Source organism: Hemicordylus capensis, chromosome 3 (genome assembly GCF_027244095.1).
Source record: "Hemicordylus capensis ecotype Gifberg chromosome 3, rHemCap1.1.pri, whole genome shotgun sequence".
NCBI lineage: Eukaryota > Metazoa > Chordata > Lepidosauria > Squamata > Cordylidae > Hemicordylus > Hemicordylus capensis.
In genome coordinates this window covers 146,968,855-146,983,186 of record NC_069659.1, presented here as the reverse complement: position 1 = coordinate 146,983,186, position 14,332 = coordinate 146,968,855, and the positions used below count along the sequence as shown (strand labels likewise).

General features: G+C 42.6%; 1 protein-coding gene across 1 annotated transcript in view; it reads right to left on the bottom strand.

Moving 5' to 3' along the window:
* Positions 1-13,035, bottom strand: part of METTL21C (methyltransferase 21C, AARS1 lysine) — a 50,035-nt gene extending 37,000 nt beyond the window's left edge. Inside the window, exon 1 of the mRNA XM_053308625.1 lies at positions 12,904-13,035. The gene's annotated coding sequence lies outside the window, so the exon portion shown is untranslated. The remainder of the gene's footprint in view (positions 1-12,903) is intronic.
* Positions 13,036-14,332: the final 1,297 nt, after the last annotated feature.

Genomic DNA, 14,332 nt, shown 5'->3' with positions numbered 1-14,332 from the left:
CCTCTAGGGATACTCTGATATTTGCCTAGGCCCGGACTACAATTCTTTGTTCTTGCACACTTGCATATTTGGTTTCAGAGTTAATTCCCCCAACTCAAGAAAAAGCATAGTGACATGTGTCTGAGCAAATGTGGCAATGGTATAGTTTTTAATTTAATAGTTACTAAAGGGCCAGGTGAAGACCATAGGATACAGAAAGGAAGTTATGAAAGTGCAACTTCTCTTTTACCAGTCTTGTGAATGGAATGGAGCTGGGACTGGATGTTTGAAATGTCCCTCCCCATTTGGTATGTTACCCCATTTGGGATGAGGCAGGCTCAAAACCTAAAGGAGTGGTATAGATTTCTGAATTCCTTAAAGAAAAGTTGCAAAATTTCATGACTGTTAGTCTCATGTAGTGAGTGCATGAACATGGGCAGCCCCTCTGCCCTTCATGGAATGACACCATCCTTAGCAGTGCAGGCCCACCACTCACGTTGCAGCTGTGTCGCACACTACTCCCACCCTGCTCCTCCTGCCTGCTGGTTGCTTGCCAGGCTTCCTGGGCTGGTGGGCAAGAGGGAATCCTCAAATGGCCCTTGCTCTCCTTGAATGGCCCAGAGCTGGCTGGGAATGCAAGATGCCCATGCACCCTGATGCTGGCACAGAGCGCATGCATGTATTCCCATATGGCTCTGTGCTGGTAAGAAGCAGGAAGGGCCCATTTGGTGCTTCCCTGTTTCCCTCCGGCCTGGGAGGAGGCTGGTGAGTGGGCATTGAGGGGATGGCATGGTGAGTGAGTTGGTGGCCAGTTAGTTGACGGGGGAAGGGTCAGCAGGAGAAGAGTGAAGCCAACCTGGAGACAAGGTGGCATGTATTGCTTGGATGCATCCACCCAATTATAGCTCTGCTCCTACAGTTAGACACAGAGCCCTTTCTCATGACTAGTGAGAAAGGGCTACCCCATCTGTGGGAAGGAAGCCCAGAAAAAACTTGCCTCCCCGCAGATGATCCTCCAGGCTTCCCTGGGTGGGCAGTTCGCCCACCCAGATGAGCACCGGCTACTGCCAGTGGCTCTGGGGGTCGGGGTGCTGGGATGTGTCTCCCTGCATCACTCTGCCCCCTGGAAATACCATAATGCATGGTGTGAATGTGTGGTGCATTATGGGGACCCCCCCACCCTTGAGCTCCCAACAGCCGTGGCTGACAGACAATTAAAAAACAGGGTTAGGAGAGTGCTCGTTCTCCTAACCTCGTTTCAGAGGGAGGCTTCACATGTGCATGCAAAACTGGGCTGGGCTCCCTTAGCCTGGTTTTGCACGCACATGCGAATAGCCTCACAAAGTCCAAAAAACACAGGTACTTTCCGTGAAAGGCAAAGAAGCCATAGGGACCCTCAAACAGTGCTTCATTTCTAAAATCACAACTCTAGTCCCTGCCAAAATAGTATGCTCCAAATTCTTCAGACTTATCCACCCTCTTTCAGCAAATATTCTAAGAAATATGCAAGACCAATATGAACATATAGATGTTTTGGACTGGCCCTGTCCATTGCTATCTCAGTTGTCCACCCCCCCACATTTCCACATTATATTTTCAAATATGGATGTACATGAAACACATTTTGTATTCCATTCCAAGCTTGGAATGAAGCACAAAATGTGTGGAATCTTCCATTGGTACAACTGGACAAGCTGGTTGTTTCAACAGCACATCCCCATTCTGTTGGAATGATCCGAGTACCATTTTGAAATCCAAAATGGTGTTCTTCTGGCTTCTGTGCAAACACAGCCGCCATTAGCATGGTGATACTGACCATGCAGATCGCTATTGCACATGCGTAGAGGCCAGAAGAGCACCACTCTGGATTCCAAAATGGCACTCAGAATGGCTCAGAATGTTCTGACTCAAAACAAGCTGTTCCATTCTGAGCTTGGAAGAGGCCCTTCATTTGATGGGCATTCTGTTCCAAGCTTGGAACACTCAGAGTGGCCCGTTTCAAGGCAGAGTATTCCGAGTGTAGAATGTCCTGCACATCCCCTGCTATCAAAACATTAACCTATCAGATAAGCATATTGACAGTGCAACACTTCATTCTTTTTTGTTTCTCCCCCCACCCCCGCCACAACTTGCATTCAAAAAAGACAATCCATTTCTAAGCCAGAATGGGTATATATCATACCTATTGTATCATATCATCTCCACTGTGATAAAAAACAGACCACATATTCTACACACATAAATCTCTTGAGTCACTTATTTGCTTTGTGGGTCAACCGCAATATATTCAATAAAGACCAGACAAGAACTGCAATTTCTCCTCATGCTTGGAATATTATCTGGATAAACTGAGCTACATCCAACCAAGTTTCACACGGCTGCAAAGATTTCCAGAGTATGAACAAGAAACATGAGATGGACATTCTTGGGATGCAACGTAAAATTCATCATGCTAATAAGGTGTTAGGTTGCCTCGCCCTCTTGTATGTCAGCTCCCCATTCCCATTCGAAGGTTTTCTATCATTCTGGCACGTACACACATGCTCCTCCGCCCTGTTTAACCAAGGAACTGCTTTTAAAAATAAGATACTACTATATGGTATCTTGCATATGCAGCAAAATTCTGTAAAGGCAAAGTGCAAAGCCCTTCTCAAGATAGCCGTAAAGACCTCTCAGGTTAGATCTGCCTCTTTGTGACTCACATTCCCAGAAAGCAAGAGAGTTAGCACATAAGAAGCCTATAGAAGCTGTTATGTTTGGCAATGTTTGTATCAGGACTGTCTTATTGTATATAAGAAGGGTGTAGCAAAATTTCCTTCAGCTGCAAATGACCAATGTGAAGTATGGGCTGGCAGGGGAGAGTGAGCGAGCAAGCGAGTCATAGAAAAAAGTTTTAAAATGAGTGGGGAAAAAAACAACTTTTCTAAGGCTGTAGCATTCAGACACCCAACCTTCAACAACATTTTTGTATATAGGTACATGTGATTGACCAGAAGCCATCAGTGGTGTAGTGCAATATACTAATAAAAATAGATTTTCACAGACTATAAGCAATAATGCCATTTTACAGGAGATGCTTATATCAGTTTTTGCATTTCTCACATCTGAAAATCGAATGAAAGATGACACAAGCCCTATTCACATATTATGGGCGCCAGCCGCGCTCTTGTTTACAACTGCAAAAGCAGGCAGGAAGTCCCACCCTAAGCTGTCACTCACTCCCTTTTAGCTGTCCTTCTCATACTTATGGCCCCATTTGTCTGAAGGTGAAGGTGCCATAAGCATGATGGCTGGTGCTTCCATGAGCTGAAACCCCAGGCGATCTAGTAGGGAACATCACATTTGTCTTGTTTGTTTAAATATAAGTGATGCATTCCAAGCAAAAAGGGATTTTCAGGGCACATTGATACGTACTACTTGTTTAAACTGGTTTAACTTCTCAAACTTTAAGTCATATATATTAACTCACCTGTGAGAGGAGGACAGAGACCTGTCAAAAACAGGTTTTTAATTTGCTACAAGTAACGTCAAGGTAACTTGTACTGTGGTTTTAATTGTTCTGGCTTTAGCAAAATGTAGAATTTGTTCACCATCCGGTTATCAATTATGTGGAGATTTAACAGTTTCTGGTTTTCAATAACTGATTAGGTGGCACGTAACCAGCACATTTTGCTATATTGTGTATTGTGGCGAATAACTAGAACAGGGGTTTTCAACCTTGGGGCCCCAACTGTTGATTGACTACAACTCCCATCATTCCCAGCCACTCCCATCATTACAATGACCATTGGCTGGAGATGAACAGCTGGGGACTCAAGGTTGGGAAGCCCTGGACTAGAACAATAAAACTGAATGGAACTAAACTCATCCTACAATAACATAAGATTGATTGTGATTACTCCCATTGCACCGATGGCAAGAGAATACAAATATGAATATGATGAATATTTATATACCACTTTTCAATAAAAGTTCCCAAAGCAGTTTCCATAGATATAAATAAATAAAATGGCTCCCTGTCCCCAAAGGGCTCACAATCTAAAAAAGAAACTTAGGACAGACACCAGCAACAGCCACTGGAGGGATCTGTGCTGGGGATGGATAGGGCCAGTTGCTCTCCTCCTGCTACATAAAGAGAATCACCACTTGTAAAAGGTGCCTCTTTTGTTCAGTTGGCAAGAGAGACCTGAAATTGCTCAAGCCCATCCAGTAAGTGCATGGTTAACCTGGCTTTTGTACTTACAGTCATTCAAGCCCCAATGAGCTTAATTAAATATATAGCTTAAGATAAATTATGAAAAAGTATAATAAAGCCCAGTTCAAGAATGCATGCCCATTTAGGACTGTCTCACTTTTTGCGCATTTACAATATCAAGTTTGCATTTTAAATTTCACTGAACTGTGGGATGCATTCTTAAATCCAAAACCCAACTTGCAGTCGCATACTATTTTCAGAGCCACAACAATGAAGAACTGGCATATAGACATCTTAACAAGATAGCATTATGACCACTAGAATGTTCAGGACTTCTAAGGGTGAGGGTTGAACAGCCCCTCATCTTAAATTGGTAGCTATAGATGTAAACAACTCTAAATACACTTTCCCCAATCTACGTGTAGATTTTGGTACTCTTTTCTTTGAAAGAAGAGTGATTTGCCAAAGTGTACAAATAATCCTTCCTCTCTGTCCTAGATATCCTTGACCATACTACAGACGGTAAGTCAATCTTCAGGTTCAGTGCAAGGGAATACCAGCAAAGAAAAATGGCTTAGACAGTTTATGATCAGCAACTCAAATTACCGTCTTGGGAGCCCGAGCCAGCACCATGCCATTTCATATAAACAGTGTGATAGCATATTTACAAAGTGAGGATTGGTTTTTAGTTTCGGAGGGGAAGCCAAGTTAGAAATTGCAAAGATAACTTGGTGGCATCAAATAGGAGAAAGCAGATTGAGCTCTGACTAGCCCAGTAAGGTTAATAATTTCCCATTGACCTAAGTGGAAAATAATGATCTAATCTATGTGTACTTCATAATTCTCAGTTGGGGAATGCTTTCTAAGAAAAGTTCAAGTTAATGTCACATGCTTCTGGTTGCCAAGTGTTTTTAATTGGTCCAGCTCCTGTGCCTAGAACAGCAGCCTAACCTGCTGAAATTACATCATTTATACTTTCCCCATCATTTTATTGCCATGTCTGAAAAAGCACTAAGACATAAATTTCAGGCTGCTGTTCAAGGCAGAGCATCAGATCCAGTAACATAATTGGTTATTTTGTTACTGGCTGGTTATTTTGTTACTGGCTGGTGTCCAAGCTTGTATTTTTCCAGAAGGCTTAATTGATTAAGCTAACTCTAATCCTGATTTTATTAATTTTAAATGGTTATGTCATAAACCGACAATCGTGTTTCTGTCCTTTGATCCTAAGCATTTCTGTCATCCTTTGAAGAGATTTTGGGAATTTTCAAAGTGAAATTTGCCTCAAAATAGTTGGCAGCAGTTGAACATACATACAGCCAATCTCAAATTGGAAGGAAGGAAGGAAATCTAAAAAGCACTTTCCTCAAAAGACTAGAGAACCCTCAGAAAATGTAAATCCATTGAAGAACAATAATGTCCTAAATTGTGGGAAGTGTAAGAGGTTGGATTTTATTCCCTTAAACCTGATAGGTAAAGTAAAGTGTGCTGTCAAGTTGATTTCAAATCCTGGCACCACAGAGCCCTGTGGTTTTCTTTGGTAGACTACAGAAGGACTTTACCATTGCCTCCTCCCGTTCAGTATGAGATGAAGCATTTCAGCATCTTCCTATATTGCTTCTGCCCAATATAGTACCAGTGGGGATTCAAACCAACAACTTTATGCTTGTTAGTCAAGCTCCACTTAAGGTGACTATAGGTAAACTATACCATTGAGTCAGTGTTGACTCCTGGAGACCACAGGGCCCTGTGGTTGTATTTGGTAGAATACAGGAGGGGTTTACCATTGCCTCCTCCTGCACAATATGAGATGATGCCTTTTAGCATCTTCCTATATTGCTGCTGCCCAATTTATTTATTATTATTATTATTATTATTATTATTATTATTATTTCTTGTTTACACAGTAAGACAGGTGTTATTGACTGGTTTGTTTTATCCAGACATCGAGTCCTTCCCAAGGACCTGGGATGCCAGAATTTTATTGTCAGTTGTTATAGATATCGTTGCAGAATATAGGCTGTTCCCAGTAAAGCTGCTTTTTGTAATTGGCTGATGGTGATTTCTGTGGCCCCTATGGTGTTGAGGTGCTCTTCAAGATCTTTTGGAACTGCACCCAGGGCGCCAATTACCACTGGGATTATTTTGGTCTTTTTCTGCCACAGCCTTTCAATTTCCATTTGTAGATCTTTGTATTTGGTGATTTTTTCTATTTCTTTTTCTTCTATTCTGCTATCCCCTGGTATTGCTTTGTCGATTATTTTGACTTGTTTTTCTTTCTTCTCGACTACAGTTATATCTGGTGTATTGTGTGGCAGATGTTTGTCTGTTTGTAGTCGGAAGTCCCATAATATTTTTACATCTTCATTTTCTTCAACTTTTTCAATTTTATGGTCCCACTAATGTTTGGCTACAGGTAGCTTGTATTTTTTGCAGATGTTCCAGTGTATCATCCCTGCTACTTTGTCATGCCTTTGCTTGTAGTCAGTCTGTGCGATCTTTTTACAACAGCTGATTAGGTGGTCCACTGTTTCATCTGCTTCTTTACAAAGGCGGCACTTGCTGTTTGTTGTTGACTTTTCTACTTTTGCTCTTATTGCATTTGTTCTTAGTGCCTGTTCTTGTGCAGCCAGTATTAAACCCTCTGTTTCTTTCTTCAAGTTGCCATTCTTAAGCCATTGCCAGGTCTTGGTGATGTCTGATTTTCCACTTATATTGTGCAAATATTGACCATGCAGTGGCTTATTTCTCCATTTTTCTGCTCGGTTCTTGACTTGTTCTTCTTTCTTTCCTGCTTTGTTTCATTGGTGTTGAATAGTTTCTTGTTATTGACCATTTTAAGTGCATCTTCTTCACTGTCCTTTATATATTCTTCAAGGCCGCTTTTCTCCTCCTCTACTGTTTGATGGACTTGCAGCATTCCTCTTCCACCTGAGCTGCGAGGGAGGTAGAGCCTATCTACATCACTGTGGGGGTACAGAGCATGATTGATGGTCATGATTTTCCTGGTCTTACGATCTAGCGTATCTAGCTCTGCCTGGGTCCAGTCTATTATTCCTGCAGTGTATCTGATAACAGGTATAGCCCAGGTGTTTATGGCTTGTGTGGTGTTCCCGCCATTGAGTTTGGACTTGTTAGGTGTTTAAGCCAAAAGCCATGCAGTTCATCGTCACCTGGAGCAGTCCAATTTTTAATTTTCTTTGCTCTTTCACTTATTAATTCTGGTGTTATTATTAGATCTTGCATTTGTTGGTTACATTTTTTGACCTCTTTCATCCAGCCTGCTTTTTTATTATAATCTATTGGATTGTCCCATAATTTCCCCCAGAATTGCACTGTTTCTTCTTTATTTGGTGTTTCTAGGTTTCTTGCAGTTTCTCCTTCTATGCTTTGGTAGAAACGTCTCTGATTCGACTGGAATTGGAGATTCTGCCTGTGTTGTGTAATTCTGGCTTCATACCTGCTAATCTTCTTTGATACTGCTGTTATTTGCTGCTTTATTATTTCCAGGACTTCTCTAATTTTCCTTGAATCTAGGTGGTATTTTTGGATCAGATACTGTTTGGTGTTTTCATTCTTCAGCTTCCTGTCTTTCATATCTTTCAATTTACTAGCATCTGATCTAAGGCTGGAGATTTTATTTTCTAATCTAATCTTCCTTAGGTGATGTACTACTTTCTTTTTTGACAGGTCCATTGATCTTATATCTGAGCTCTTGTGTTGTTATTGTTGCTGCACTGTACATTAGTTGGTTTGTTTCTTGTAAATTATTGTTTGTTATTTCTGCAAGTGCAGCATTTATATCTTTTAATGCCTGAGCAAGTTGTTTTTTGGCAACTGTTTTTAGAGCTGGAAGTCGAACCCTGGTGGTTGTTTGGTTCATGTGCTCAGTTATTTTTTGTTTTAATTCTTGTTGCTTTTCTGTTAAACGGCATTCGGGTTTTTGAGGTGAAGGCAAAGGGGAGGTTGCCTGGTTTTGATTCTGAAAGAGTTCAGCAACAGTGGCATCCTCTATTTCCAACACCTCCTCCACCTGCGCCTGAGCAACTTCTTCAGTTGATGGTAATTCTTCTTCCATATCTTGAGCCTGTGTTGCTCTTTGCAGTTCTTCCAGCTCAACTCCTGTGAATACTTTATTTCTTCTTATAAATCTTCTCTGATCTGCTAGCCTTTGTTCTGTGATTTCTGTATCTGGATGCTTCTCTTTCCAAATTTGGTACATTCTTTTAAAATAACCTCTTCGAGTTGGACTAGACTTGTAATAGCAGATCATTATCTCCTTGTTGGCATTTTTCGTATATTTTTTCCGGTTAGGCGACGTTTCTTCCAGTAACCTTGCAGTCTCCAGCCCTGGTTGCTCAACTGAAGATCCTGAATCCTGTTGCCCACTTGCCACCAGATGTCCAGGGACTCCAGCACCTGGCGCGGTCCTTGTTGACCCGGGCGACGACTGATCCGGTATAGATTTATTAAAGTTATGTCTCACCATATTGTTGATGGGAGAGGCACTCTTTGTCGGGCTCCTCTGGTTAGACCTGTCCAGTATGGTTGGACCTCTGGCATAGCTCTCACAATAATAATAATAATAATAATAATAATAATAATAATAATAATAATAATAATAATCAGCTTGTGTGCACCTTCCTCAGAGCACACAAGCTTCTTCTTCTTCTTCTTCTTCTTATTATTATTATTATTTAGGTACCAGTATAGGTACCAGTGGGGATTTGAACCGGTAACCTCATGCTTGCTAGGCAAGTCATTTCCTGCTGCGCCATTAGGTGGCCACTAAACCTGATAGATTGGTGTATTTCCATTCCCACCTGCAGACAACCACAACTGTGTCCTGTTTTTTCTTCCCTAGCTTGTTTAGATGATAGACTTTAGGCATGCATAATCATTATTGCTATCTCCTCAGTAAAAGGCAGCTGTTGGTGTTCCCTGTTGCCTCAGGAGTGCTGTAATCAGGGAAGCAGGGAGATGGCCAGGTATTCCTGTGCATGGGGCAGCACAGACAGGAACAAGAGGGAAGGGGAGAGCGGTGACCGGGAATGGTCCCTCAGCATTCATATATAGCTCTAGTCTCAGCATTTATATAGTAGCTTATTCTCTTAAATAAGGTACCTAAAATTCAGAGCACTTCACATAATGATTCATAACAACCTAGTAAAATAGTGCAAGAGAGAATAGGCACTTTCCTAAGGCCACCTACTTTGTGCATCGGTAAAGAAGATTTGACACAGGGACTTCCTAACTCACAGTTCACATTAATAACATTATCCATACATTAAACCAGTTTTGTAACATTTTTAAATCCACAATGCAGCAGGAACTAGGAATGTGCACAAACAGGTTCCGAGGCCCTTTTATGGGCCTCCGAACTGGTTCGAACGTTGCCCGGTTCAAGGGTTCGACAGCGGGGGTGTTTGTGGCTTTAAGGGTGGGGGAGGATACACTTACCCCACCTCCGCCATGTTTCCCTTGCCAGCGCACGTCTCACTAAAAGCCTGTTGGGGTAGCAACGTACCTCCCTGCTGCCCCGCTCCAACATTATCTGGAAGTAACGGGAACTAGCAGCTGCAACTGCGTGCGTCATTCGCGCACACACGTTGAGTGTGTGCATGCGGCGTACGTGATGTGCGTGCATGAGTGACGCATGCAGTCGCAGCTGCTACTTCCAGTTACTTCCGGATAACATCGGAGTGGGGCGGCAGGGAGGTACGACGGGCTTTTAGCAAGTTGTGCACCGGCGGGGTAAACACGGCGGTGGGGGAGGGCAAGTGCATCATCCCCCACCCTTAAAGCCACCACCACCCCCGCCGGTTCCGTGTACATCCCTAGGAAGGACAATTCTGGCTGCCACAGCTTCTCCTATCATAACGCTTAAATTCTCTCTGCTACACAATTACATAAGCTGCAGGAGCTATTCTGTACTGAATCTAGAAACCCTGTACCAGATTTAAGGATAAATAATTAATAGAAGTTCCATCACTCCACAGTGCTTTTTATTCCTAGCATTGGTGGTACATTTGATGGAGTTGCTCTAGCTCTGGATTTCCTGCATAAAGCAGGATGTTGGAGTAGATGACTTTCAAGACCCTCCAACCATATAAGTTCATTCACATGTTCAACACTCGTACAATGAGTGTGCCGTGCACCCAGGTATAGCTATGTTGAACACAGTTATAGCAGTGCACTTCCTATCTGTACTATGCCTTTCAGGAAATTATACCCAGGTTCACTTTTAACATGAACTCAGGTATAGTCACTCACACAAAGACATGTATGAGTTTACAGACATCTTACACCTGTACAGCATAATGTCTGAATTGGGTTTTTATGATTTTATGCAATTCTGTCTCACACCTTCTCTCTGCATCCTGCCTGCCTGTATATATGGGGCAGGCAGCAATTGAGTTATGAGGGAAATACAGTCTGCACATCCTAGTGTGCAATTTGGAGCAAGGATGCAGCATGTGGAGGAGTAAAACCCTTCCCTCCACACTGATTCCCTGACTTAAACATTTTCAGGCAGCTGCCTTTGTATAGGTTTTTAAAAAAATTTTAAACCAGTACTGTATAAGCATATGCTTTATGGATTTAATTATATCATATTGTGAGCTGCCTTGTACTAATTGCTAACAGAAAATAGCAGGATATAAATCATTTAAATAATTAATAACTAAATACATACAAAAAGTAAAAATCCCTAAATCTGCTACTGGCCATGATGTGGAAAAGTTAAACTGCAGAAGTTTCCCAACCCCACTAGTGATGTACTTCACAAGTGTCAGTGAACACTTTGCCCCTACATTATGCCTCATTTTAACTAGTCAGGGTGAAGATAAATTCAACCTTTAAACAGTGGTCACACAGAGTTCTTCACCTACAGTGTCCTTTCACCTTTGCAACTTGCTCTTCAAAAGTACATATAAGCTAGTCCAGGGGTGTTGTTGGACTGCAACATCATTTCCATCCACAATGTGAGTGGGGATGATAGTAGTCCAACAACATCTAGATACCCACGCTTGGCAACCCCCGGACTAGTCAAACACTGGATCAGCCATCAGTCTTTTCACCCCATTTGTCAGCTGACCTGTCCACTTTTTATGTATTATTTTTAAAAAGCAGCACATGGGGTTGGATCCTAAGGGCTGCTTGTGTGAACTGAAGCTATGTCTCGCAGAAGGTATTGTCAGGCACCTGATGAGAATGAGGAGGATGCCAACCTTTTCTGCTAATCCAGCTTCTGGCCTCCTGGGGTGATCATATGCCTCAAAGTGACACAGTGCAGGGGCGTAGCTGGGGGAGAGGGGTCCTGTGTCCATCCCTCTCTCTGGCAGCCCCCCAGAGTGAGGGAGATAATGAAGAAAATAGGGAGGGTGGAGCTGGAGGGCCCTCAGGAGCTGGGGGCCATGTTCTTTGAAACCTTTTGCTCAATTATAGCTATGCCCCTGAGTGGAGGGGGTTATACCATCACCCTGGTCCCTCCACTTATTCTGCTGCCCTTTGCCAGTTCCCTCTCTAGGGGAACGCTGGCCCTGTTCTAAGACAGCAGCCCTCATCATCAGCTGCCACTCATTTAAATAGCCCTGTACAGAGCCAGTAGGGCTCCAATCCTCCTCCTGACTCCACCCCCTACCACATCCCATTCCCTGCTTCAATTTCTCTGCAGTCTCACGCTGTTGCTGTTACCGGCATCGTTGCCAGTAGCAACTTGTCCCAGGGGCCCTCGGCTGAGCAAGGGCGCACTGGTCCAACGTCAACCCTCCTGCTGCGCAGCTGAGGATGAATGGGGCCCCGAAGGAGGGATGTCGTGCTCCTTGTGCACCTTGCCGTTGGCTGAAGGGCCATGAGGGAATCTGGGCAACGTGGCACCCTGACAGGCATTATCATATTGTGTGAATATTTATATACCACTTTCTAGCAAAGGTCCTCAAAGTGGTTCACACAGAAAAATAAATAATAAATAAGATGTTTCCCAAGGCATTATTTGGGCAGGCGGGGGGAGGGGGAGAAACATAAGGTGGACACCAGCAACTAGAAGGATGCTGTGCTTGGGTTGGAGAGGCCATAGAATATGCATACTGTTTGTGTGGACTAATTCAGAACAGGAAATTTTTCATGTATGATTTGACTCATGTGTGTAAACTGAAATAATTTTAAACCAGCCCTTGTATATATACATAGTTATGTATGTTTATGTGTTTGCACAAGGTGGAGCAATGGCCCTGCCAATTTATAACTTCCCCTTCCTCATCCCAGCTCCTGGAGAGATATGCATGGTCAGTTGTCTCTAAATGCATGACATAGGACAAATCAGCCCCCAGAGAATTATGGGACATCTGACCAGCATGGTCAGAAGAAGAAACTCTAGTATACTCACTTCTGCAAGGAACTGTAGTATCTGTGCTGCACATGGAAGTAAACTATCTCATCTATAAGTTAGTAAGAACACATACTCAGTGAGAGTTATTAGTTCTGTTATAAGAGATTGTGCACACTGCCTTTTTATGAAAAAAACAACAACCACCCTTAAACAACTTCTCTAGCCAAGCATTAGCCAGTACGGTAAAATATTTAATGCAGATATTCCCTGTCCCTTTTGTACCACTTCTTTTCTGTTATGATTAGCATTTCTTTAAAGCATATATGTGAAACCATATACACAACAATACCGTACTGTGTGTAGCAAAATGTCACCCTATGAGAAGAGAAGTCAGGCCTACCTGTAGCTATCCCCTCCTTTCTCCTGGCAAGGCCTTCAAGCACTCCTCAGAGCAGCAGGGAAGACTGGCAGCTGTGCATTTATATGTGGAAAGTGAAACCCCTGCTCCTCAGTCTAACCTGCCGGGTTGGTAATCTCTTTATGGCAGCAGCTGCAATACGATCAGGAGTGTTATTCTCCCACCCCACATCCTCCAACATCAGAAGGGTGACTTCTCCTCCTCCTCCATCAATCACTGCATCGACCATCTATTTAAATCCAAGAAGGATCAGCATAGGCGATCCCCTTTTTTGCAGAACATAAACTTGGCCAAGTTTGCAATGAAAGTTTACTGTTGAGGAATGTGATTCAATGAAATATCCCAAATCCAGAATGATTCAAATGGTCTCTTTTATAGGATCAGATCTGCTCACAAGCTGGCAAGCATTTTCTTTAATAGCACGTAGGATTGCTGGATTCCAAACCCTGCAAGGACTGTGATGTAAAAGTTGCACAAAAAGGGGAATTTTTCAAGGGCAGTTCCACTGCAGCACAGTGATGAGATAAGTTGCACCTGACTAAAGTGACCAGGAGATGATAAGGTGAAGCTTCTACATGTGTCAAAACATTCCCGAGGTGGCTGGCCATCCAAAACAAAGTGAACCCACAGTGACCTGACATACTATAAAAGATAATTCCATCATAACTGGTTTACTAAAGCATTGGTTGGCGAGTAAATTCTAATTGGTGAAACTCTAAATTAAGGGCTTGCTTATTTTCAAAGCTTTTTTTCCTAGTATATTACTATAACTAAGAATAAATAAGAAAATGTTAAGGATGGCATTTCCTTCTAACAATGGACAGAATGGACAGAGACAGCTTTTGTTTATTAAATTATAAGTTGTCTTACAAATCCTTCAGTATCAGTATGGATTTGCTTTTTGAAATATGCACATCTACTGAAATTACATTGATTAATTGGTTAATAATTAACTAAAAATTCCACACCTAAAGAAGGAGAAAGCCTTTCTGGAAGGGCGGTATAAAAACTGAATGAATGAATGATTAAAATGTCTTGAAACGGTAAGCATTACAGGTGAATAGTTTAACTTGTGTGTCTGAACTAAACAGGACAACAGGCCTTGCTTCTTTCCTCTGGCTGCTTTCGTTTTGTCCATTTTATACCCATATAAGAACATATATAAGAGCATATAAGAACAGCCCTGCTGGATCAGGCCCAAGGCCCATCTAGTCCAGCATCCTGTTTCGCACAGTGACCCACCAGATGCCGCTGGAAGCCACAGGCAGGAGTTGAGGGCATGCCCTCTCTCCTGCTGTTACTCCTCTGCAACTGGTACTCAGAGGCATCCTGCCTTTGAGGCTGGAGGTGGCCCACAGCCTTCCGACTAGTAGCTATTCCTGCTTTGGCCATTTACGTGAATTGACCATTT